The sequence below is a fragment of the Mus musculus genome, chromosome 1, assembly GCF_000001635.26.
Source record: "Mus musculus strain C57BL/6J chromosome 1, GRCm38.p6 C57BL/6J".
Taxonomy (NCBI): domain Eukaryota; kingdom Metazoa; phylum Chordata; class Mammalia; order Rodentia; family Muridae; genus Mus; species Mus musculus.
In genome coordinates this window covers 60841768-60868328 of record NC_000067.6, presented here as the reverse complement: position 1 = coordinate 60868328, position 26561 = coordinate 60841768, and the positions used below count along the sequence as shown (strand labels likewise).

The window sequence follows — 26561 nt, the reverse complement described above, 5'->3', positions numbered from 1 at the left end:
TGTATTTAAATAAGTGACATTGTATTTTTACAAAATCAGTTTTAAAAAATCTGGAAAGGATGTCTCACATACAAAGTACCAATCGAGGTTTTATAAAAATGCAGATACCAATAGCATGCAGGCTTTAACACCTATAATTTTACCTTTAAAAAAAAAGTATTACACGCTCACAGAGTACCCCAAGAGATCCAAAGGGTTACACTATTTTGGGCTCAATATCTTGATAAGATAATATATGCTAATTTGTCAAGGTTTACATCACACCCAATCAGGGCTTGGGACATAGATGAATTGGTGAAGCAGCTGAGGCCTGAATCTGATCCCCAGTGCCCATGAAAAAAGAAAAAAAGCTAGGCTGTAACCCCAGTTGCTGGGGAGGTATAGACAAGAAAATTGCAGGGGCTTGCAGAGCAGGCATTTTAGCCAAATCTACAGTTTCTGGGTTCAGTGAGAATAAGTAACTATCCAGTGTGTTTTTTGTCTCTCTCTCTCTCTCTCTCTCTCTCTCTCTCTCTCTCTCTCTCTCTCTCTCTCTCTCTCTCTCGGTGTGTGTGTGTGTGTGTGTGTGTGTGTGTGTGTGTGTGTGTGTGTGATAAAATACCCCAAAGGCACCCCAAGGAAGAAAGGGTTTATTCTGGCTTACAATCTGTGTAGCCCATGGTGGAGCTGTCAAGGCAGGGCAAGCTTGAGACAACTGTTCACATTGCAGTCAGGAAGCAGAGAGTAATGAATGTTCATGCTAAGCTTTCTTTCTCTTTGTGCCATCCAAGATTCCATCCCAAGGGATGGTGCCACCCAGAGTGGGAGGGTCTTCCAACCTCAATTAACCTAATCAAGATAATGCCCCACAGGCATGTTCAAAGGCCCACCTCCTAAGGGATTCTGGATCTTATCAAGTTGCCAATTGAAATTAATCAGCACAGTATGCTTTTACAATAGGCTGGGAGACCAGGACTGGATGAGTCTGAGTTCAGATTGGCATATGTGTGACAAGCAAAACATTCTACATTCAGGGCTCAAGAGGTGGCTCACCAGTTAAGAGCACTGGCTACTCTTCCAGAGGTCCTGAGTTCAATTCCTAGCAATCACATGGTGGCTCACAACCATCTGTAATGGGATCTGGTGCCCTCTTCTGGTGTGTCTGAAGAAAGCAATGGTATACTCATATGCATAAAATAAATAAATAAATCTTTTTTTAAAAACCATTCTACATTCACAGCAAACCATAGTTGTCCTTTGGCTCTCCACCCTACTGCATAATGATAATGTCTTGTTCCAATTAAAGAAGTCCAAAAGGGTCTATCTTTGCTTCATAGAAAGCCTGGGGTCCAGGTCACGGTTCAGATCCCTCAGGCTTCTCATGGGGACCCTTGTATTTGGTGTCCAACTCTTCTGTGCCTGGCTTGCCACCCTTCCACAGGTCCTTAAAATATATCAGTTCCCAGAGATCATTCACTGTTCAAGAAGTGTAGAATCCCAATAGAGCCCCCAAGGAGGACTCTGTTGTGGATAGCCCTAGTGCTGCTTGTATTTTGATGCAATTCTGCTTTCCCAGGAGGGGCTGGAATGAGGAATGAGTCACATACTGAGGTGACTTCTTGTGAACCTTCCCCCAATGAATAAAGGGACCAATCACTGGGAGAGTGGGCGTGACTTCCAGGTTGAACTGAGGAAGAAAGGAAGAGGAGACAGGAGCTTTTTGGAGGGGGATAGCAAGAGGGCAAGATGTAGCTACTAGTGTCTCCCAACTTATATGGAGGATTTAGATTTAATATGGCTTACAAGATTAGGATTCTAGTTGTTGTGCCCAGCAATTGAATTATTGTTGTTTTTGAACTAAGTTTGTGTGGTGTTTTCCTTCTCGTAGGGATTTGACTGGGTTCAAGAGAAAAGGGTACAGTGGCAAAGGGCAAGTTTGCCAGATGTGCATCACAAAGTCGGGGGGGGGGCGGTGAAGCACAGGGCTGGTGGGGTAACGACCTGCCAGAGGGAACTTATCGAGCTGGGTGAAGAGATTTTGGAGCTCTGGGTCAGAGAGTCTCCATGAGATAAGAACTGGCCAATGAGACAGCCAGGGCTGAGAGTAGCTGGGTGTATCGAGGGAAACTGGACTTCACACCCTTAAGTTCTTTGTTCTGTGACCTGGGTGCTTGGGGTGATAGATCCTTCTGGAAGTCAGTGGACTACAGTCCACTTGCCCCACATCTGGTCCACTAGTGTCCTACATACAAGGTCTTTCAATAGAAGCAGCATTAAAATTCTTTACCCATTAATTAGTATTGTTTCAAGCTTTCCAAACCCCACACTTTTGCTCTGAGAATGACCCGACAGCCTCCTCACAGCAGCACAGATTATGCAAGATCAGGCATGCTCCATGTTGGACACGGTGATATGAGAAATCTGTTTGATCTTTGCTGTGAGCTCCTAGCTTGGGTTTTCTGAGTGATAGGAATTAATTCTCTGTTATTTTTAATGTGTTCCTTTTCATCACATCTGAGCTTTGCTGTGAAATAACTAAAGGTAGCCCCTTAAGTAGCATCAGCATGAAGCTGGCTACCAGATAGCATCAGCATGAAGCTGACTACCAGAAAATACTAGAAACTAGAGATTTGGACATTTCAACCCGGCCCCCAATATCCTCTGAGAAAGAGCTCAGGCAGTAGAAACTGTGGCTTGAAAACTCGAGGGCATGCAGGTTTGGAGAACTTCTGAGTTGGAGAAGAGTACTCCTGAGGACAACATGGGAGCGTCTTACCTTAACTACACCTTACCTTGTCTTACATTTACCTTGCATTTAGCTGTCCTTGTGTTGGCATCAAATCAACGTAAACAAACCAACGTAAGAAAAATGCTTTTGGGGCAGGGGATGTACCCTCTTGAGCATACTACCAGAATTAAGGAAATGGGGTGGGGGGTGGGGCTCCTGGTACACAGTCAGTAAAAAGGCTGACTGGTCAGGAACTTGCAACTGGCACCTAAAAGGGAAGTTGTATAAGGCTGAGCTCCTTAACTGGTCAGATCTGACAGTAACTCAGAACCTAGTGTCACAAGTGAATTACATTGTTGGACACCCAACTTGTGTTCAAGATTTGTTAATAATAGAGAAAATTCCCCAGAGACATTCATAACTTCACCTTGGGAAAGACTCAGTCACTGGGCCCCTACTATAGATAGCTCCAAAATTTCCGAAGCAGTAGCATGCCTCATTTTCCAGGATCCAGTTCATTTTTTTAAATCCCTTTGTCAATGGGAGACAAAGCTAAATACACTCTCCTAAAAGCTATTAAATCATAGTTACCCTGAGGGAGGAAGAGGTATATTTAGTCCATTCAGACTTCCTTTTCCAGTCCCACAGGGTTGGTGACTTAACACACACATGTTCACATACCTGGAAGACCAAGATGGTCTATCCAGTGGGGTTTCATCTTGGATTATAGCCACCTTCTCACTGTGTCCTTGGTGGCCTTTCAAAGCTCTGTGTGTTGATACAGAAAAACACTTGCCATGCCTTTTCTCAAACAGCAACCCTACTAGTTTGGCCACCACACTAATGGCCTTCTTTACCTCTGTCTTCCCAAATCCCTCATCTCTAAATGCAAACATATAGGAGCATAAGCACACACTTCATATTCATAACAAACGGGATGCCTCCATTTGTTTCCTTACATAGCTGCCCACAGTCACTAAATCATAAAGTTACAGAATGATAGAGATGGAAAGAACATTATCCTCGATCATTCTGAGTAGACAGGGTTCCAGATAGAAGGGACGTGGCTGTACACATATGTGGCTGTGCGGTGGGGAGCCTGAGAATGGACTGTCTCCTACCAGACAAACTCTTCTTTACAGCTTTAGTCAACATCTCAGAGTTGACTCATAGAAAAGATACGTCATAAAGCAAGATTAAGTGTTTTATAGCATGACCTTCTTCTGCCAGGAAAAGGTTTTCCTCATGAGATATAAGAAATCCTATGTGTTCACTCAAAACTGGTTACTAAGTGTCAGCCCAAGATTTTTCTCTTGTCAAAAAAAGGACAAGATGCAAAGGTTTTTAGCTAGGTCTATGCAGCGGTAAATTGTTAAATGGCTCTAAGCTTCCAGCAGGTCTACACACACACACACACACACACACACACACACACACACCAGCTTATTTTTAATATGCCTTAGCCAGCTCAATGGTTGGGGCACTCCTGAACCTCCACGTGGCTAACACACTGCCCTCTGATATTCCTGAATTAATACTTACTAAATCTATATTTTATCTTTGCTGCCCTGTTTCCTTCTGGGCAGCCTTTCTTGGGCCCGCTTTCCCCTTACATTTCTGCTGTCTCACCCTTCTGCTCCTTCCCAGCGTGGTCCATCCTATGTCCTTCTCATGGTGGATTCTTTCTCGCCCACTCCTGTCTCCCTGCCCAGCCATTGGTCACTGGCAACTTTATTTCCCAATCAGATCCATCTGGGGGTGTGGGCAAGCTTCCTTTAGCCTACATGTGGGACACTAAAAACAGGTTTAGGGGGAACATAATTAACATGAGAGCACAAGCTGCTACAGAGCTAGAGGTATGCCTTCAGCAGCTTCTCCCCCATGGGAACTAAACCCAGAACCTTATTAGCTAGGCAAATCCTCTATCACTCAATCAAATGGCCCAACCTAAGACAGAACAGTTCTTTTGCTTTTAATAGTAAAAAAGGAAGTGTGTGTGTGTGTGTGTGTGTGTGAGAGAGAGAGAGAGAAAGAGAGAGAGAGAGAGACAGAGAGAGAGAGAGAGAGAGGGAGAGAGAGAGAGACCAAGTGTGTGAGTGCAGATACCCACAGAGGCTTTAAACAGGCTTCAGTTTCCCCACAGCTGATGCTAAGGTGGTTGTGAATTGCCCGATGCCTGTGCTGAGCAAAAGAACCACTCTTCCTGGCTAAGCCATCCCTCTAGCCCTGCCCCCTCAGCAGCTCTTACTGAGGAGAGTATCCTCCCGCACAAGGACATATCCTTTCGCCTTCTTACTCCTGAACCTCAGCCTCCGGGAAACTCATATTACCATGGTACAGCTGTGAAGATCTATCCTCCTCCTCTTTCCTTGGTCACTCTAGAGTGCACGTGACCACTCGGCAAACAAATGTCCAAGCCAGCATGTGGCATATAAACTCCAGCTCCTATTTCTGCCCCAGCTTTGCAAAGCCAGGTGCTTCCTGCTGATGGCCAGAAGCACTGCTCTCACGAACCTCTAAAAACGCTGACCGGGCACTCACAAGGGATGTGTGAGGCACTATTCATCAGCAAGACTCTGTGAACATTTTTCCAGGACCATGTTGACGCTAACTGCAAAGCCACATGACCCTCGACAGCTCAGCCGCTGTGCCGAGCAATCCTGGAACAGCACGGACCCTGAGTCCCAGGCCTTTCTTCACGTACCATTTGTAGATTCTGCTCCAGCCCTAACACCCAACTTTCCTGAATTTATCTTTCCAACTTGCCCTAAGCTGCAGCCCAACCGATTTCTTGGAATATCTTTCCCGTCCCTCATTCTCAGTTTTAAAAACAATTCTCAAAGACTATGACCTAATTAATTTTTCCAGTCCTCCCCTCCAATCTGGGAAATAGATTTTCTCTGTGAATGGACAGCGTCCCCTCCTCCACTTCCTGGGTTTATGGGCTTATGCTCCAACAGAGGCCTCTCTGCAGGCACTGTTCTGGTCACCACTTACAGGGCTGGAGGAAAGACAGCTCATGAAGAATGCTATCTTTCTCCTACCCAGGGATAATAGGAGGAAAGACAGCTCATGAAGAATGCTAGCTTTCACCTGCTCAGGGATAATAGCAGGGCCCAGCAGCTCACCCCTATTACTGTGCTGGTTACCCATTATATTCTACATCCCCAAACAGTCCCTAGCTCAGGTTGATAATTAGATGCTGTCAGTAACCTTTAGCCCCCACTCTCCAAAGACAGACGGTGTCCGCTGCACTGATGCTTTACCTCTGTGGCCCTTCCAGGTGCCTCTTACTGGATATTGGGAACACAGATATGATCCCAAACATGTGGCCTTTTTTGAAGATTTGGTTATAGGCCTTAACCTTTAATAGATGAGCTATACCTTCAGCCCTGTGTGGCCTTTCTGAATGAACCTCTCTTTCACTCATTTTTATGTACAAAATAATAGGCTGCCTTACGATATTTTCATGGGTAAGCCGTTGTATTTTGCTCAGTCTCCCCTTCCACCGCCTTCCCTTACCTCCAGCCCTGACACTTTCCTTTCTGCACTCACAAATAAGTTCTCCCTGCTTTTGTGTGTCATATATACATGCATATATATGAATGTATATTATATATTAGCCATATGAGAGAAACCATAAGGCATTTGTCTTCTGAGTGGCTCACTTCCCCTTGCATGATGTACAATCGATACATCTTCCTGAAAATGAAACAAACATTCTTCACTATGATTGAATAAAACTTCATTGTATATAAATGATGCATATCATATATATCATATATCACATATCATATATATCACCATGTTTATCATTAATGAACATCTTAGCTGGCTTCTTGATCATTGAGAATAGGGTATAGATAAACATGGACGTGCAAGGATCCCGGTGGTATGCTGACTTAGACTCAATTGTGTAGCCTGGAGTGGTGTAGCTAAAGCATATGGTAATTGTATCCTTAGGTGTGGCTTTCTGGGAACCTCCACACTGATTTTCACAGGCACTGCACCGTTCTCCAGTCTCATCAGGCATAAAGAAGGACTCCCTTCTGCCACCCTTTCTTCGTGTCGGCATTTGTTGTTTCCTTGGTGACAGGAGAGAGATGGACCTCAGTGTCACTTTATTTTGCATTTCCCTGGTGGCTAAGAATACAGAGCATTTTCTCAATTATTCTCTGCCCATTTATATTTCTATGAATCCCTCTTGAACTGCAGACATGGAGCATACAGGGTGGATGGTCTTCTCCATCCCTTACGACTCTCATTTCACTTAAAACCCATTTCATCTCCCCTCAAAGGCTCCCTGAATTTCCCTCTGTTTGGTGCCTTTCCTTCCTCTGCAGATGCTAAAAATATCATCGGAACAATAGAAAGCAGCGGTCCCTCCAGCCTCTACCCCACTTTCCAGTGAGCCGTGGGAAACTGCAAGCTTCCCTGGGCTTTTCAATGATGCCTGGGTCATGTAATGTCAGGGGAAGAATTTCTTGGCTATTACAAACACATTAACAACTGGGATCCAAGATCTGCGTCTCCTCGTGCAATGACATCACTGTGCAATGCACACCCCCTCCCATTTCATTCCAAAGATATGACTATTGATACTCACAAAAATGGTTGCATCTACAAAGCAGTAAGAAACAGCTTTAGTTGGCCCAACTGGGAGAGATAAAGAGAGAGAGAGAGAGAGAGAGAGAGAGAGAGAGAGAGAGAGAGCGCTAATTGATAAAAATTGACAATAGGTTCTCACAATCTATTCTTACATTTGCAATGAAGCACACTGACCAATAGATGGCAGTCATTGACTGCTCCACAAATGTCTAGTTCCCACCCACATTGAATCAGCCACATCTAAATTTGCTGTGTCAGGGTGGGATTTTCAGGACCATCCATCTTTGCTACAACCACCAGACTGGTACTGCAGTTTCTGTTTCTCAACAGCCATATAGTCGCAGAAGAGACCTTGTAGTTTACCATATTAAGAAGCCCCTTCTGTCGTTGATGAGAGTGTGCCCAAGTCCTCAGACAAAGCTGCAGTTCATCCCACTCCATCTCCAGTGACAGTACCTGCTTTAAGTGTTCCTCAAAAGACCCTGCCTCCCCTTCTTTGTGTATGTCCTTGTCCTTGAGCTTCTCCATGTTGTCCACTGTCTCCCTCAGCTTTGGCTCAGATTTAGCCATAAGCACCAAACCATGATCTATCTATACAGTTAAGTTTGCCCTGGTGGTAATAGTTTTTCAAGCCTGACCTTTACCTCAGCACAAGATGCTTGATAGAACCAGATAGAAGTGTGCAATCTGTAGGTGAGGGAGAAGGCAACACGGGTTCAGTGTGTTCCAGCCTTGTGATGCTAGGCCAAAGGTAAAATCCAGGGATTTTTCAACCCATCTGACCATGTCTATCCATGACTCCTTCTTTATTTTGAGTCTGCTGTTTTGGTTTAGGTTTGGTGCCTGTTTTCTGCTAGAGTTCAAACCCAGGGACTCACAAATGCTAGGTAAGCACTCTGCCACTGAACCACACACGTGCCCTTTGGCTCTAGTCTTCAGAGTTACAGCTATGACACATTATTAACTGGTGCAGTGTCAAGAGCTTGCATCATGCTACTGTCAACACTACCAACTCTGCTCCACATACAGAATGTCTACAGAGCCCGGACGTCATTGCAGGGGCACCATGACAAGCTTGGTGTGGCCCTAACACACTTGTGAAGTAAATTGTTGGTATTAACCCCCAATTTATATGTGAGGAAATGAAGGCACAGAGAAGCTAAATGATTTTGACAAAAGTCACATCGAGTCCTAGGATTTGTGTTCCAGTCACCTGTCCTGAGGTATTACACCCTTAGCAACTATGCTTTCACCTATCGAACCAGCAGTGTGACATAGAAAGAACTAACTTTACCTTCTCTGCCTGTCCAAATGGTGACAGGCTGGCTTGAAGGTGAGCCTGGGCTTTAGCTCCTGCCTGAAATCTCCTGTGGATCTTCACAAGTCCGGACTGGCCAAAAGAATCCAGTGCACACGTGATCAGGTTACCCACAAGCACACAAGGAAGGTTCCAAGAGAATTAGCCCAGATTTCACTACTGAGAGAAGGCTGGGATACGATGCTGGCTTAGCCTCCCATCTATGTTTCACAGGTTGACAATGGGAGCAGTTTCATCATAATAACCCCAGCATCTTCAAAGGGAATCTGCTAGACAGTATGGGAGCAGCTTCACTAACTGAGAGGACCATGGATGGCTCCAAACACAGCAGCGTACTCCAGAGCCTCAGTGTTATATCAAAGCATGCCTGTAAACACTAGATAAAACATAAAATGTAGAGTGCACTTGGCAGCTACTCAGGAGTTAAAAATAAAATTACCACCCGGCCCAGTAACTCCAGTCCATAGTATGCACTCATTCCTCAAGTAGATTAAAACAGAAAGTTTACTTATATGTTAATATTTCTAGCATCCTATGCACAATAGTCCCAAACAGGAAACAATCAAAGTGTCTAGCAACCGAGGACATTTTTTTGATGCTTTTTTTTTTTTTTTTTGGTCCGTGTATCAGAATGCAAATTCCTGCGATAAAAGGAATGAAGTTTTGATGTGTACTTCAACAAGAGTAGAATTAGCAAACTCTAGATGTGGTAAAATAAAGTAGACATGGGAAATGTAGCGGGTGTCCTGGTCCTGGTAGAAGGTGATAAATTCATAGAGGCAGGAATAGAAGTGAAGAGTATCTGAGAGAAAGGAAACTGGACACTGTTGTATAATAGGCACAGAGGTACCATTTGCAACAGAGGTTCTTCAAGCAGTAGTGGTGACCGTTACTCACACTGTTAACGTATTTAATGTCAATGAACGCTGCACATAAAATGGCTAAAAGAATAACATTTATGTCATATTGTACCACAATAAAAAAATAGTTTTAAAAAAACCCAAAGTATCTAGGACTTTTTCTTTAAAGATTTTCAGTTACCTAAGATATATCCATTTTCTTCTTTTTCTTTACCAACATAGCCTTGATTTATTGGAGTAACATTGTGTCCAGGAGGAAAATGTTTTCTCCCATAGCCCCTGAAGGCAGCGGTAGCTACATGACTTTAAGTTGTCTAAAGTGATATAAGCTCCCCTGGTTTCCAGGAGAGGAGAAGAGATTCTGGAAGAGTTCCTTGAAAATTGAGGATGAGAGACACATTTATCTGGTGTACAGAAAACCAGATGGTAGGAAGAGAAGAAGCTGAGGGACTGGAGAAGTCGGCGAGCTGCTGTGGCTTTTGTGGAACGCTTCTTGGAGTCTTTGAGAGAAAAGGCTCCTGTCTGATTTTATCCCAAATGCCTACTGGGATACACAGATCCTATCAGCTCACCGCATCAGCCCCCGTGTTTATTGTATCTACTGGTTTTGTCATGGAAGGGGTGCAGTACCAGAGTAGGGTTGACATGTCAGGAAACAGAGGACTTAGCCATCAGACTAATTGAAATTTATTCGGAGCTAAAGAGCTGAGTAAACCTCCCAGCCTGCGCTTCTGCCACAGATGCAATTCTAAAACATGGAGACACCATTTCCTGTCCCCTGGGGCAACCATGTTGATAGATGAGCTTCATCAGCTAGCTCAAGTGTGAAGAGTCTGTTATTCCCAGGAGGGAGAGACATGGAAGTGTTCTCTCCAGCTCCCTGATACATCCAGGGGAAGACAGTGGACTTCTTAACCCAGGTCAGAGTTAAATGAACACGGGGAGGAGATAAACAGACAGATGCCTTTGTGTTGTGGGGGTGATCGATCCTCCACCCCACAGCTCAGCTGACTTCCTCTTCCTCCTTGACCTTCACCTCTACTCTACCCTGCCAACGACTTCCTGGCGTGTCCACACCCAGGATCACGTCAGCTCCAGAGCAAGCTTCTTCAGCAAAATCTCACTATCTTACTACTCCACCCTCCTTCCAGGGAAGCTGTATTGCATGAGCATCCTTTCGAACATGTTGATAGGTATTATCGGCTATGGTTTATAACAAAAGAACAAGGGCATACACTGACAAGCTACCCAGGTGCTGGGAGCAGAACCCACAAGGCAGCACACAACTATCTATAACTTCTGTTCCAAGGGATTCAACGCCCTCTTCCGGCCTCTTGAGGTAACTGGCACACACGTGGTACCCAAGCATATGCCAGCACTTATGCATAGAAAATAAAAATAAATCTTAAAAAAAAAGAAAACCTCAGAAAATAATATTTGAAGGAACATGTTTCTGGGATGTGGTGGTATTTATCTATAATTCAACAATGGGAAAATAAAGACAGGAGGATCAGGGAACCAAGCTCATGCTTGGCTACAAAAAGACTCTGAGGCCAGCCTGGGCAACATGACAGTTTGTCTCAGAGGAAAAAAAAATTACTAAAGAATGTGTTAAATTGTGGTGTGTCTATAAAGTTGAACTTTGTGAAACAAGTTAAGGCTGAGACAAAGTTATATACAACAATACAAAAAGCTTCCGATTATACACTCATAGAAGAGCAAAATAAATGATTATGTATACATATGGGTATGTCTACAAATGCATAGACATGGATATATATACATGTAGATATACATACACTGAATATACACTTTATATGCTAACCATATCATATATATATATATATATATATATATATATATATATACAAACACACACACACACAAATAGCATACCTTTAATACCTATCTCTATAAAACACACACACACATGATTGCACACTCTATTATACCATCTTTGACAGAATATGTAAGAAACAACAACAGTAGAAGACAGAGAAGGATGGTAGAAAAGGAGAATTGCTTGTCAGTGTGTGCTCTTGTTCTCATGCTGTAAACCATATGCCAAAACTATCTATCAAGGTTTTCCGAATGCTCATTCAATACAGCTTCCCTGGCATATCACTCCCCATAACCAGCATCTTTCCACCTAAAGTACTTCTGTGGCCACCAGAGTCCACTGTACCTACATCTATGACACCTGACGTCATCAACCAATGGCTCCTGCAGAAGCAGGTGAGAACTGGCTCATAGTGGTGACAGTTGGGGGTGGGAGAGGTGTCCACACTGGTTCCCAGAGTTCCCCAGGAGAATTCTGCACATATACTCTTGGTTGGCTTCTTTGTCTCCTATCTTATTCCTCTCATTCTTTCTTTTAAAGTGTGTGTGTGTGTGTGTGTGTGTGTGTGTGTGTGTGTGTGTGTGTGTGTGTGCGCGCGCGTGTGTGTACAGAATCCAGGAGAAAGTGATTCCTCCTGTTGAAGCTGAAATTGCAGGCATTGCCATGAATACTGGAAACTCACTTTGGGTCCTCTGGAAGAGCAACAAGCACTTAACCACTGAACCCTCTCTAGCTCCACCCCCTCTCATCAGTGATTCTTTGAGGTCACCACCTATCAGACTCTAAAACTCTCAGGATGAACCTGAAAAAGCAAGTCATTCCAACTACACACCTTTTCCTTGTCTGGATTAGCTTGGCAGCCTCTGTTCTCCCATCGCAAACCTCCAACAGCCCATTGTCCCTAGAGACAGTCAGTCACTTAGCTCCAGTTGAGCCTCCCCAAATTCAGTGTTCACAGCAGCAAGCTTTTCAGTGCAGCTCAAAATGCCCATCCAGTCACTTCCACCTTCCCTCTTCTCCCCCTCTCCGTGGAGCAGCTTCTCCAAGTTGTCACCGTTGAGCTCCAGGACAGTGTCCTTCCTATCCGGCTCTGTCCTCCTAGTCACCATCCACTTCTCCAGAACAGAGCGGCTGCAAGCACAAGCTCCTGCCGATGTCTCCATCTGCATGGACCTACGAAATTCACAAATGTTTATTACCCTCGTAGATTCAGAGCTCTTCTTTGGGTTTCCCTTTGTGTCTAACATGAATCCCTCTGGATCCAGACACCTCAGATTCTGGGTTCACATCCTGGCTCTACCACTTTTTTATTTGTCTTCTGATTTTGAGCAATAGATTTTAATCTCATCTACAGAAAAAGACAGCATCAATACCTACTTTGCATGGCAGTTTAAAGAGTAAATTAAATAATGTGTGAAAGTTCATAGCCTAGAACCTAAAAAGTATCGTATGTGTTCAATAAGTGTTAGTTATTTTGTGCATTTCCCAATATATGTACATACGTATATATTCATATTAAAATTATATATTTAAATTTAATAATCCATATTATTTTAATGATATTATATAATAATGCATGATTAGCATATAAATTCATATATAATTAATTGTATTAGTCATATATAATTTTAATAAAATGTAAAGTATATGTTTAAATTTTATATACAAATAATATATTTTATACATTTCCAAATACATAAATATCTATTCTAAATGTTATGTTAATAAGTGTTGTATCTGTATATGTATAGTCGTATTCCTTTCTACTGGGTCTTATATTCTGTCTTCCTTTCTTATAATAGAAAACAAAAGGTCTCTCTCGCTCCTGGTTAACTTCTCCATCTGTATTTCTGTTTGTTTTTTGTTTTGTTTTGTTTTGTTTTGGTTTGTTTTGGTTTGGTTTGGTTTGGTTTGTTTGGTTTTGGTTTTTCAAGACAGGGTTTCTCTGTAGAGCCCTGGCTGTCCTGGAACTCATTTTGTAGACCAGGCTGGCCTCAGAAATCCACCTGCCTCTGCCTCCCAAGTGCTGGGATTAAAGGTGTGCGCCACCACGCCCGGTGTTCCATCTGTATTTCTAACCCAGCCACTAATTTGCCATTTAAAACGAATCTACAGAACTGAAGAGATGGCTCAGCGGTTAAGAGCACTGACTGCTCCTCCAGAGGTCCTGAGTTCAGTTCCCAGTAACCACATGGTGGCTCATGACCATCTGTAATGGGATCCGAGGCCTGAAGACAGCAACCCTGTACTCACATACATAAAATAAATAACTTTAAAACAAACAAACAAACAAACCTGTATTCTTTATCTTCATCCTTTCTTTTGCTATTAAGTCAGCATCAAATATACACAAATATTTCTCATTAAAAAAAAAATCAAAGGATTCTTCTACGCTGTCATCTAAAAAAGCTGATTTTCCTGGTCCTGGTTGCTTATTAGTCAACTCTGATCACCAAACCTAGACTTTCACTTTCTATCTAGACTTCATAATTGCCACATTGCTCTTATAAAAAGTATCTCCTACCAGATACTTTTGTGCAGTCCTTGACATTGTCAATTGTGACCTCTGATCATCTATTATTACATACTGAGCATTTATCATTAATTTTTTATTATGGACCTTTAAGGATGCAGATAAATAGTGATAAGGGCAGATAATAGTGATAAGGGTATGGACAGGAGGAAGGGAGGCCAACGCAGGTACACTCATGGACACTATGAGTAACTCAGCTTAGTCCCGTGACAACAGCTCGGTGGTGGCAGAAACCCACGTCAGCTGACTTAACCAAGTCTCATCTGTCATGACCTTTCCCAGCATTCCACCTGCCTCAAGCAACAGCAAGCCTGCTAGGGAAAACCTCTGATAGAAAACTGCAGATGCTTCCAGTGGGGTGCCATTGGTATCTATGATAACGGGATCTGTCAGGGACATTGGCAGATTCTGCTCCACAGACAAGGTTTTTTCCCCCTATGGAAATTTCAGAGGTGAATAATAAAAAGCAAGCATTATAATTGCAGACAGGGACAACACTATGAAGACAATACAGCCGTGGAGTATGGTTGCACTTGGCTGTGTTTGTGGGTTGAGCTGTGCCCCTCTCCCATTTATTGAGGTTCTAGTGTCCAAATCCTCCTTATAGAGGTAACCGGGTTAAAATGAACACATGGGCGTGAACCTTACTCCAGTGAGCCATAGCCTGATAGAGGAGGGGCTTTGGACAGAGGCACCCATAGAGGAATCCAACAGGATAAAAGGAGATGCCTGCCAACACGCAAGCCTGAGGACAGCCTGTAACAATCTCTAGCTCACAGAGGGAAACAAACCTTTGTCTCAGGTTTCTCTCCACCAGGAGATACTTAGTGTCTATTGTTTAAGCCACCTAGTGGGAGATACCTTATTAACAAAGGCTCTAGCAACTTAAACACTCTCTGCCAATTTGACCCCGTGGCTAGGGAAATCCCCTCTTTGGAGGCAGCTCTTAAGGTGAGGCCTCGTTGAAAAACAGTTCCGGTCCTGTGTAGGTCTGGGGCAGACCACTTTACATGGAGGAATAGCAGAGACAGTGCCATGGGAAGAATTTGGTATACTCAAAAAAATAGCAAGAGGGTCACTCCAGCTGGGTTTGGGGAGTGGGAGGGGGATGAGTTCAGGCTGAGGCTTGAGAGTCTGGCAGGAATGCTAAGCTGTGCTATGCCGTAGAAGCAAGCTAGGACTTAAGCAGAGCAGAGCAATGGTAGGGGTCGTCATGCTTTGTAAGTACTCTCCTCAGTGGCCAGTAAGTGTCCAGGTAAGGGGTAGGGGTCAGGATCAGAGGCAGAGGACCAGTGAAGAGACTACTTCCATTGTCCAGGGCAGAGACGTTAGGTTAACAGGTCAGAGGGACATCGAGGGTTCCAATGGAAAGAGAAAGAGGAGAGAACAAATTCAGGTATCATTAGGAATTGATAAGACTTGCTGAGGAGAGGAGATAGGAAGTCATCAGAGACAGCTGTTTGCTTAAGACACAGCTGGCAGGTGGTTAGTCACAGGGGGTGGGGAAGCCTGGAGCAAGACAAGGTTAAAGTCACAAAAGGAGACTTGCTTTTTTCTTTTTCCTTCCAGACTTCTTGCTAAACTGTTTCCTGTCTCCCTTCTCTCTATCCACAGGCATGTTGTCCTTTCATGATGCCTTTCTTACTGCTCGCCGCTCTCTCCGCTTGCTCCGTGTGTAATTTCATACATTCCCGGGACTCCACTTAGTACCACCTACAAGCCAATCACTGTGATCTATGGACACTTAACCCAAATCCTCTACAGAGTTCCAGAACCTCGTCCTCAACTGTCTTGTAGATTCCACACCTGGAAATTCAAGCTAAGAGTCCATTCTAGCCACACCCACCCTCGGGGCAACTTATTGCTGGAGCTCTGCTTCGAGGCTTCTCCATTCTTACTTCCTCATAGTTCTGCTCCATACTTCCCCCACACCCCTTGATTGTTTAGTAATGGCTATAAGAGAGGCCCCTGAGCACGGACTTAAAAGGGAACAGTGGATGGAGGATTGCAAACGGTGTTGATAGCGTAACCAAACGAGCCGGTCTCATCTTTGAGACATTATTCTTAGATTATGTGAAACATTGTGAGCTTATCTGAAGGGATTAATGGTTGGGTTGTTTCTTAATGGAAACACGTGTTCTAAAGGAAAGCAGAGCGTGTGGGAGGGGAACCCCTAAACACCAGGAGCTCCATATTTGCATACTACTGCTGCCCTTTGCTTGCCCTTTGTTTCTGGCTATCTCAGAGTGACAACTTTCCTCTTAAGTCACATGGCTGTAGAGTTAATATTGTCCTTGCACAGCTCACACAGCTGCTTCATTATAGTGGGCAGAAGGAGCTGATTATCATCAATAATGTTGGGGAAGAAATGGATGAATTTAGATAGAATACCTAATGAATATGACATAATAATCAAGAATCAGGTCAAGGGTTTAGTATTTGGATTCTATTAATATTACTCACTATGGTAACACAGCAAAAAAGGCACACAATTGAGAAAGATACCTAAAGCCATTCGAAAAAAAAAAAAAAACCAACATTGACTTTAGACCCTCTCATATTAAAAAGGCATGCAAAAAAAGGTTCACACATATCAGCTTTACTTTCCTTAATTTCTGCCTTGCTCAGCTAGTTATGTTTTCTGCATGTTCCTCATATACACGCTTATAACAAGAGAGGCTTCAAAAGCCCATGCTTTCAAACGTGATCTTTCCCCATTTTTAATAAAGGCTACAAAAATGCTTTTCAGCGATAACAAGCATGAAGGAACGGGGTCTGAAAAAGCTTCATTGTCTGAGGCCATTTAAAAGGCTTGTACTTGTTGCAGTATTTTCATTTGGTGAATATTACTAGTCATGGCCTTAATTTATTAATGTACAGTCTGGAATCAGAAATGCAATCTCCAATAATAACTGCGTGAAAGACCTTTCACTCTGGGGGCAGCGGCAAGCTCGGCAAGCCAGAGGCAAGCCAGAGGCAGTGACACAAAATGAATTCTGATCTATCTTTTTCTAAAGGAAATTGACAGCAGACATTCCTATCTCTTTCTAGCAACTCAAGCTGACTATAATTGGAACACAAAGGCCAGTCATTCAGCTCTCCCACCCCTGGCCTTTCCCGCAGCTTCCACACCACAGAATGAATGCTGGCAGCCCTGAATCATATTCAAGTCACTGGGAATGCTTTGCAGTCAGCAGAGCTTATATTTATGTCTACTTTCTTCATTGCAAGAGTGATTTGCTTGTGTTCCATGCTGGAAAGTCACAGGGCATTATTATTGAAAGGCCTCTGAGCAACCCTGTCTAGACCAGTGGCTTTCAGCCCTGACTGAACATTAGAATAACTATGGGCCTTTTTAAAGAGCTAATGATACCCGGGCTACACCCTCCAAGAGTCTAATTTAGTTGGTTTGGTAAGTGGCCTTGGCTTTCCTAGTTTTGAAAAGCACCCCCAAGTGATTCTAACATACAAATAGCCCCAGTTAGAAACTACCACTCTTTAGAGTAACCTTTTCATTAAATGAGCAAAAGCAGACTAGCCAAGAGGTGAGTGCAAATCTCAATGACTCCCAGGGAGTTCTCCTGCTAAGAAAGCTTTTCCAAGTCCTGTCAGTAAAGCAAAAGATGAGTTGTGGCCACTACTCAATGTTGCAGCCAAACATAGGGGCATCCTACTCTGGGAGAAAATAATTACTATTTTACTTACTAACATTAATTTAAAAATCAGACATATTTAAATCCATGAAGATTTAGATGTTAGCGTGCAGAAAATCAACATGATATGGTCCAAATACATTTTGCATGAAAAGATAAAAATTATCTCTGTTCATTGAAGATGTGTCCAGGGGCTATATGACTTTACTGCCCTCTGGAACATTAGTCAGTTTTATTTTTAAATTAGTAGATGTATCTCAGTATTCATTCTCTCTCCCTGCTTTTCCCTCCGTTCCTTTTCTCCCTACTTCTAATAGGTCATTTGCCTTCTCTTGTCTCACCTTTATAACTAACTTTAGCATCCTTCCAGTTACCTCATTAATGAGAAACAAAACATTGACTTGCTTCCCACATATTTATGTAAAAACTGTGAGTGTAAGATTATGAGAACTATGTTTTGACACTTGAAAAATGATGTAAATTTTATGAGGGCATTTTAAAATATTCAAAAAGCCTTAATTGGTCTATCCAGATGTAATTTACTGTTTGCCAAAAATATTATTCATCAACCACATTCAAAAACCATAACTGCAGAATTATCACTTCGGGCAAAGGCATGACAAAGACCTAGCTGGAAAACATAAAAATAAATGATATTTATACATCATATATATCAAGATATATGATGATTCGCTCGTCCTGGTGATCCCAGTGCTGGAGAACTGGAGGGCTGACCAGCTTAGCTACCATCCAGGCCCAGATCCAAAATCGACATCATCTGTGAATAGATGGAGCATGTGAAAGGGTCAGGACAACAACAGGATAACTGGGAGGAGTCCCAGTAAGGATCCAGTACTGATGGGTAGCAGAAGCCAGAGGCCTTGGACCAGACCAATGACTCATTGCAGTGACCATTTGCAAGTGAAGACATGTGGACAGAGGGGTATACTCTAGGACACACTGGGACACACTTTAGCTTTACAATGAGATGTTTTCTATGCTTTGTTTCATTTTTGTTTGGGGTTGTTTGTTTAGTTGGTTGGTTTTTATTTTATTTTGGGGTGAGTGGGCACAGTTGCAATGGGAGAGGGCAGAAACGAGGGAATGGGGAAATGAGTGGGACTGGGATGCATGATGTGAAACTCACAAAGGATCAATAAAAAGTTGGATGGAAAAAGATAAACGATGGTTGTTTGACACCATGAGAGTGAATCAAGTGATTTGAGCTCTTTAATTTGTCCCAGCCTTCTGTCCGAAATGTTTCTTCCAAGACACAGAGAGGAGGTCTCCTTGAGTTGAGGAGATGGAACAGGAATTATCAGACAAGAAGACAGAGTTCTCAGGCCAGACTATTAGAGAGGGCCCAGCTGCACAGACAACTGAAAGTATGAAGGAGTCTGGTTAAATCTCCAGCCAGTGTCTGAGTAGGATTCAGAGGGAGGACACCCACCTGAGGCTAATGTAGGGTTAGAGGAAGGAATGCTTCTTGCTCACATGGGTGGGAAGTGGCTCACGTCCCCATCTGCCAGAATGGAAAACCTCCTGTTCTCATAGCTCGATGAATACAGAATCTGTAGTGAGGGGAAAAAACTAGCCCCAAAGTAAATGCTGGTCTAAATTTAACTCACAAAGCTTTAATATGCAGTCTAGAAGCACCACACTGTTTCCAGAATTCTGCATACTAGAACCAACACTAAAATATTTATGAGAATACGAAAATAACCACCGGACAACAAGGAAAATTTTCCAACTGCTATCTAATCCAAGATTACTAAGTATTGTGGGGAGCCGTTGCAGAGTGGCAGTTACAGAGTGGCAGTTACAGAGTGGCAGTTGCAGAGTGGCAGTTGCAGAGTGGCAGTTGGCTATTGCTGGCCACCACACATATATAGGCAGTAAAGGTTCTTTTGCCAAGATGAGGTTTTGAGAATTGACCAAAGTTAACCAATCAGATGAGAGACAAGTTAACCAATCAGATGAGAGAGAACGCCTCTCCTAGGCCTATATAAGCAGCACCAGTTCTGGGCTTGGGTCTCTTTGCCTCTGCAATCAAGCTCTCCTAATAAACGTGTGCGGAAGGATCCTGTTGCAGCATCGTTCCTCCTGGCCAGTCGAGCGCGTGCAAGAAAGTATAAAGAAGTAGAAAAAAACATAACAACAAAACATTATCAAAGATGTTAGAATTGTAGACAAGAACAGTCATTCTTGTTATATTCCAAATGTTCAAGACCGTGAAAGGAACTGTAAACTTGTTAATGAACTATATTTAAAGTGACCCAACTAGAACTTCCTTTGATTAAGTGCCAGAAATTTATGATAAACAGTGGGTTATTGATAAATAAAATAGAATTAGTGAACTTGAAAGCACAGCAATATAACCGATCTCTAACGAAACCAGTATTGGGGGGCGGGGAAAGACAGACAGACAGACAGACAGAAAGACAGAGCACCTAAGACCTTCAAGTGGTTCAATACACACGTTATCGGAGAAACAAAACTCTTGAGGGGAAACAAGGGAGGGGGAGCAAAGAAATATTTCAAGAGACAGCTTAGATTATTTTCTTAATTTGATGAAAGTTATAAACCCACAGATCCCAAATACTCACTCAAGCCAAAGCATAGACAACGTAAGAAAGTTTTACTGAGGTCTGTAACCAAACTATCTACACCCAAGAACTGGTCGAAGCCCTCAGAGGAAGAGATCATGAAGGTGCTCTGCCCCCCTGAGACTGAGGAATGCCCCAGCTCTTCCAGCCCTTCACATGCCCCTGGCTACAGGGGTGCCGCTGGGGTCTGTAAGCCTAGAGAACATTTCCTCACCTCCCAAGCTGAACTCAAAATGTAATCAGAATTTCTAGTGTAATCTATGTATCTTTTTCTTTCTTTGTAAATCTCTATCCTTAATAAGGCAGGTTAACTGGGTAAACTGAAATATCAGATACCAATTTTAAAGAGCTCAGGAAATATATTGAGCTAAATAGATTTTTCTTTAAAAATATCAAAATGAATGTAACAAAATCCATTAAGTAACAAAATATAAAAGTAAGTGGTAAAAAGTATCTGCCCTCATCCCTCTGTGATCACCATGGATCCTCAGTCCTAGCCCTGGCTACAGAGTCCTGACATCTTCACAAGGATTCTTTCTTCTCTCCCCTCTGTTTTTCCTCTGGCAGTCCTAACACTCTGCCCCCATTCTCTCTGACTTTATTCAGTGCCAAAATAAGAAACCTCTAAAGCCATCTCTTCATTTCTTGTTTGGATTGTCATCCTCTTCAAACCCAGATTACTTCTCTAAAATGATTTCCTTTGAACTACAAAGGGTTATAGAATAATTGGAATCTTTTAATGAAATATTCCTAATGAAATGGGTAAACAAGAAAAAATGCTAACTTTACTTATTAGCAAGAAATCAGAGGGTTTGCATTTGCTTAGTTTGGGTTTGGGGACATGAGTGTGTGTGTGTGTGTGTGTGTGTGTCTGTGTGTGCGCACGCACGCACGTTTGTGTGTTAAGTGCAATAACATGGAGACTTTATGTTTTAATAAAGCTGTTTTGTTGCCATGGTTGCAAATTTGCATTAACATGTTCACAAGGAAACCAATGTGTGGTATGAATATTGCTCCCACTTTCACATCTGCCCACGTGCTCCAGACAGGGATTGGATAAACTGGCTTCCAGCCCTGATCTCCTCCACCACCCCCATAGAGTGAGCATTTTTCACAGAAAATCTAGAGTTCTCTAGGATATAAAGTTAGGATTGGCTCCTGTTCCAGACACAAGGTCAAACAAGATTTCTGACGGGCTTGCTTCATGAGGTTCAATCACCCTTCACCCCTTTGGCATGATGCATATGCATGAGATCACTAGGAGACTGTTTATTTAGTATCTAAGCTCTTTACAATGTATTTCAAGATAAATATAATCACTGAAGAAGTTACACAGCTTGAAAATTCTGGCACTAATCTTACAGCAGTTCTTACAAAACAAGTTTGCAAATGATCCTTTCTAGGGGTGGGTGGAAGATTCAAGACAGGGTTTCTCTGTGTAGCCCTGGCTGTCCTGGAGCTTTTGTAGACCACGCTGGCCTTGAACTCAATGCGATCCCCCTGCTTCTGCCTCCCTGATGCTGGGATGAAAGGCTTGTGCAGTGATCTCTTGATGCTTCTGTTTCAGGTAACATATTCTCTATTCTTTATTCCTCTTTCTTGCCTCTTTTTTTTCTTGTAAAGTTCATAACCATCATCCAAACTTGTCTCTCTGAAATTTGAGACCCAAATCTGATCATAGGCATATTTTCTAGTAAGCAGACAGGCAGCAGGCAAACAGAGCAGACTACTGAGCCTCCCGAGCCCCTGCTCAGAGACAATTCCTTAAAGCCGCAATCCTCAAGCCAGGATGGAACTATTAGCTATGATTACACTCAAGCCATGACCATCCCTAACTGGTCTCCGATCCTGTATATCCTTCCCACTTCTCATTGCTGCAAACCCGAGTGATCCTTTAAAAAGCAATTCTGTCCTCCATGAACTTGGGTTGGAAATCTTGCAGCGTGTCCTGTTGTCGACAAGATGGTGTCCAAACTCCTTTTAGAAAGCACCTGAGGTTCTTCAGGTTCTGAATCCCACCTCCTGCTCTGACCTGATATCTCAGTGTCCACCCCGCTCCTCACCTTTGGATCCCTCTCTCTGTGAACTACAATTTCAACTGAGTAGTTTCACGATGTCAGATGACCACAGAACTCTTAAGTCAGTGACCTATATGTTTAAAACTATTTGAATGCTTACTACTGTGTGGCTCTGGTTGAAGAAGAAACAATTCTTGAGTCCTTAGGTTTCCATTTCCTGAGATCTCAAAGTAGTCTCTAATCCATCCTTGCCCGCTGGCTCCCACAGTGGCTGTGAGCCACCCACCACCCACACTCTGCTCTCTGAACAAGATGCTTTTTATGATCTAGAGCAGCACATTCAGGTTGCCAGAGCCACAAGCAGGAGAGTGCAAGGTATGGTCCTGAGTCATAGTCTCCCGTTCCCCTTGGAGCATCTGAGCTGTTCTAGCTCAATATCTTAAAATAAAATAAAATAAAATAAAATAAAACTAAGAACACAATCATGCAGGTGATGAGGTCCACACTGAAATCCCCCTCCCCCCCCCCCCCCCCCCCCCCCCCGTATCTCATAGACCTCAAGTAAGTCATTTGCCATGGTTTTCACAGTCTCATCAAAAACTAGTGAGCTGCTGAGTTTTCTAAGGCGAGTATGTTTCTCCAGCTGGGACACGCCCACAAGACAATTGCTTGGGTGGTGTTTGGCAGTGAAGGCGCCTAAGCCCACACCACATCATACTTTAACAGCAGTCAAGTAAGAAAATTTAGAGAAGCAGAGAGAGCTAGGGTTAGTATTTTAATGGCTTCTAAAGTCAGTATTACATTTACTAAGGCTCAGAATTTATCAAAGAAGATGATCCCCAAAGCACGGGCTCAACTATGCCCTGAGCACACAGGTCAGGTTGCTGTCTGTTTTCAGATGTGTTACAAAGAAACAAAACATATGCCAAGGATTTCTAATGGTTAGAGTTTAGAATTTTAATGCAAAATTTAGGGTTTTATTCTTTTAAATAATGATGAGGGGTTCCAGGTAAACTATAAACTACACCTCACTCGTTCATTGGCATTTCCTTTCTGCTTTCTTGGGTTGGAGGACAATGTTGTGGATTTGATTTAATGCTTGCCTTATGGGTTCCCAAATTACATGAGAATCCCGAGTGTTAGCTGCTAAGGGTCCTTGCCCCAACTGATTCTAATTTGTAAATAAAGTTGCTGGGCAGGGAGATAGAGATGAGACTAGATTTTCTGGACAAGGAAACTAGGAAAAGGATTTGGAATCATCATGCCAGGGTTTGAGAGCCATGGAAGAAGGGTGCCAGCCATGTAAGAGCTTCGGAAGACAGAGTGGATCTGGGTAGCAAAGATTGAATAATTTTAGTAAGCAATAATTCAGGAGTATCAGAGTGTAGGCCTTGGCTACTAGATGAAATTTGAGAGTGGCTCTGCCATTATATTGTTTAAGGCATGTTAAAATAGAAGACTCTGTCTGTCTGTCTGTCTGTCTTTCATTCAATAATCCAGAACATTTTGGCAGGTGGTGGGTTGGTGAGGAATGTTGCAGGGAGATTTGAATAGGGTTAAGTGAATAATGTAACAGGACAAAGCTAAAATCTCTAAGATTCCAAAGAGAAGGCCCAACCGATACCTTTTTTGGCCACCTACATGCTACTTAAACTATTTCTTTAGGACTAAATGTCTCACCCCCCTCCCTGCACACCACTTCAATTTCAGCCATGATGGGCAGTTTTATGGTAACTCAAACCCCTCTTCAGTATCTCACCTGAAGCATCTGCCAAGTGGATTGCTTCATTATTTCTAAATAAAAGCTTTATTGGGTAAACTACACATTCACAGATCTTACTGTTTAAAAGTACTTAACGGAGTGCTTTTACTGTACTTTCAGTATTGAACACTGGTCATTACTGCTTATTCAGAGAGCTGCTGTTTGTTTGTTTGTTGGTTGGTTGGTTGGATGGTTAGTTGGTTGGTATCCTTTGTCAGTTTCCCTTCTTTCAGATACCCACCTTGGGCAACCACTGGTCTTTCTGTCTCTGTGGATTCAGCTATTCACATTTTGTAGAAACAAAATCATATAATATTTGGTCTTTTGTGACTGGATCTCTTTTATTAAGTGTGTTTCCAAGGTTCACCTATGTTGTAACATCTACCAGAGCTCTGTTGTTTTTTATGAATAAGCAATATGGTTTTGTACGGCTATGCCACAGTTTAGAAATCCATGTATCCATCCATAAACATTTGTTTCTATTATGGATGGTGCCGTTATGAGCTTCCCTTGTATGTGAGTTGTTTTTAATGCTGTAACCATGGGCTTTTCTACTGTGCTCCAGTTACCAAAATAACGACTCCAAGACCTAATTATATTTGAATAAATGCCTAGGCCATAAGCTTGGACTTGTTCCCTGACTAGCTCGTAACTTAATAAATCCATTTATCATATTCTATGAGTGCCACATGGCTGGTTTCCTCTTCTCGGTTTCAAGCATCTGTCTCCTCAGAGTTCAAGGCTAATCCCTTCCTATGCCTGATTGTATCCCAGAGTTCCTCTCTCCCTACCAGAACTCCCACCTCCCATTTCCTGCCTCAGCTCATTGACCAATCAGCTTTTTATTAACAAGTGATGCTTCTGGACAGTACACAAGAGATCATCTTGCTTTCAAGAACCTATTTGTTTTTGAATATGCTTTATGGCTTTATGTATTTGAAGTCAATATATATCAGTTTATTCTGCTTAGAGTTTTTTTGTGGTTTTTTTTTTGTTTGTTTTGTTTTGTTTTGTTTTTTTAAGCTTCTTGGATATGCAGGCTTACATTTCCCATCGACTTTGGAGAGTCTTTAGTCCCTCTTTTTTTCAAATAGTCTATCAGTTCTTTTTCTTTTCCCCTTTCTCAAACTCTTCTGGAATGCCTGATGCTATCAACACAATGAGAAGCAGATATGACAATGGGGGAGGGGTTGGGTGGAAAGGTGAAGAGGATTAGTGGAATGAGTGAGGGACAAGAAAAGGTTATTATAGGGGGTAAATATGACTAAATACACAATATACATGCATGAAATTTTCATAACGAAACCCATTACTACATATAATTGATATGTGCTAATAGAAATTCACTCAACAGCAACTTCTCAAATCCTGATTTCTATCTACTTGGTTCTTCTCTTACAATTTCTAATTGTATCAATTTTCTATTATTTGGACATTATTCTCATACTTTATTTTAAATTTCAGCCATAACTTCCTTTAGATCTTTGACTACCTATTTATGATAACCAGCTTGTAGCTATTGTGAAGTGTGGCATCTGGTTTTCCTAAGGCAGTTTCTATTGGTCTCCCCTACCCTGTGCCTCATATAGGTCCTACCTTTAGGCTTGGCAGCATGCTTTATGCTTTTTTTTTAGGATGAATATTTTAAATAATATCATGTGCCAACTCTGAATATCAGCTTCTGCTTCTGTCTCAGAGAAGTTGTGGGCCTTTGCTGCTGTTTTCCTTGCTGCTATATTTTTAAATTAACTAATTACTTAGCTTCACATCCTGACCACAGTTTCTCTTCCCTCCTCTCTTCCAAATCCTTCCCCCACACCTTCTCCATACCATCCACTCCTCCCCTACTGATATCAACACTCCTTGGCATATCACATTGCATTAGGACTATGCACACCTTCTCCTTTTGAGGCTAGAAGAGGCAGCCCAGTTAGAGGAAAGGGCCCCAAAGGCAGGTTAACAGAGTCAGAGACAGCCCCTGTTCCTGCTGTTAGGAGTTCCACTTGAAGACCAAGCTACACAACTGTTACACAAGTGTAGAGGGCCTAGGTCAGTCCCACGCATAGTCTCTGGTTGGTGGTTCAGATTCTGTAAGCTCCTATGGGCTCAGGTTAGTAGATTCTGTAGGTTTTCTTGTAATGTCTTTGACCCTTCTGGCCCCTACAATCCTTCTTCCCCTTCTTTCTCAGGATTCCCCGAGCTCAGCCTAGTGTTTGACTGTGGATCTCTGCATTTGTTTCCATCAGTTGCTGGGTGAAGTCTCTCTGATGATAGTTATACTAGGTTCCTGTCTGCAAGTATAGCAGAGTATCATTAGCAGTGTCAGGGGTGGGCTCCCTCTCATGTCATGGGTCTCAAGCTGGATCCAGCCATTGGTTGGCCATTTCCTCAAATTCCGTTCCAGCTTTACTCCTGTACATCGTGTAAGCAGGACAGATTGTGGGTTGAAGGTTCTGTGGCTGGTTTGGTATCACAGTCCTTCCATTGGAAGTCTTCTCTGGTCACAGGAGATGGCCAGTTCAAGCTCTCCCATTGCTAGGAAATCTTTTTTATAATTTAATTTTCTTTTTTTAATTCACTTTACATCCCACTCATTGCCCCCTTCCCAGTCACCCCCTCCCCTCTTTTCTCTTCTGAGCAGTGGGGGCTCCCACTG

General features: G+C 42.7%; 1 long non-coding RNA gene across 6 annotated transcripts in view; it reads right to left on the bottom strand.

Moving 5' to 3' along the window:
- The window catches only part of Gm38137, a 33408-nt gene extending 26037 nt beyond the window's left edge, over positions 1-7371 (bottom strand). For 3 of the 6 annotated variants that reach the window (XR_865466.1, XR_865461.1, XR_865465.1), the window contains exon 1: positions 4337-4504. This is a non-coding gene — a long non-coding RNA (predicted gene, 38137). Of the gene's footprint in view, positions 1-1032; positions 1142-4336; positions 4505-5037; positions 5228-7313 lie in introns of those variants that run through there. The other 3 variants (XR_865463.1, XR_865464.1, XR_865462.2) reach the window with 3 other exon arrangements.
- Between the last annotated feature and the right edge of the window lie 19190 nt (positions 7372-26561).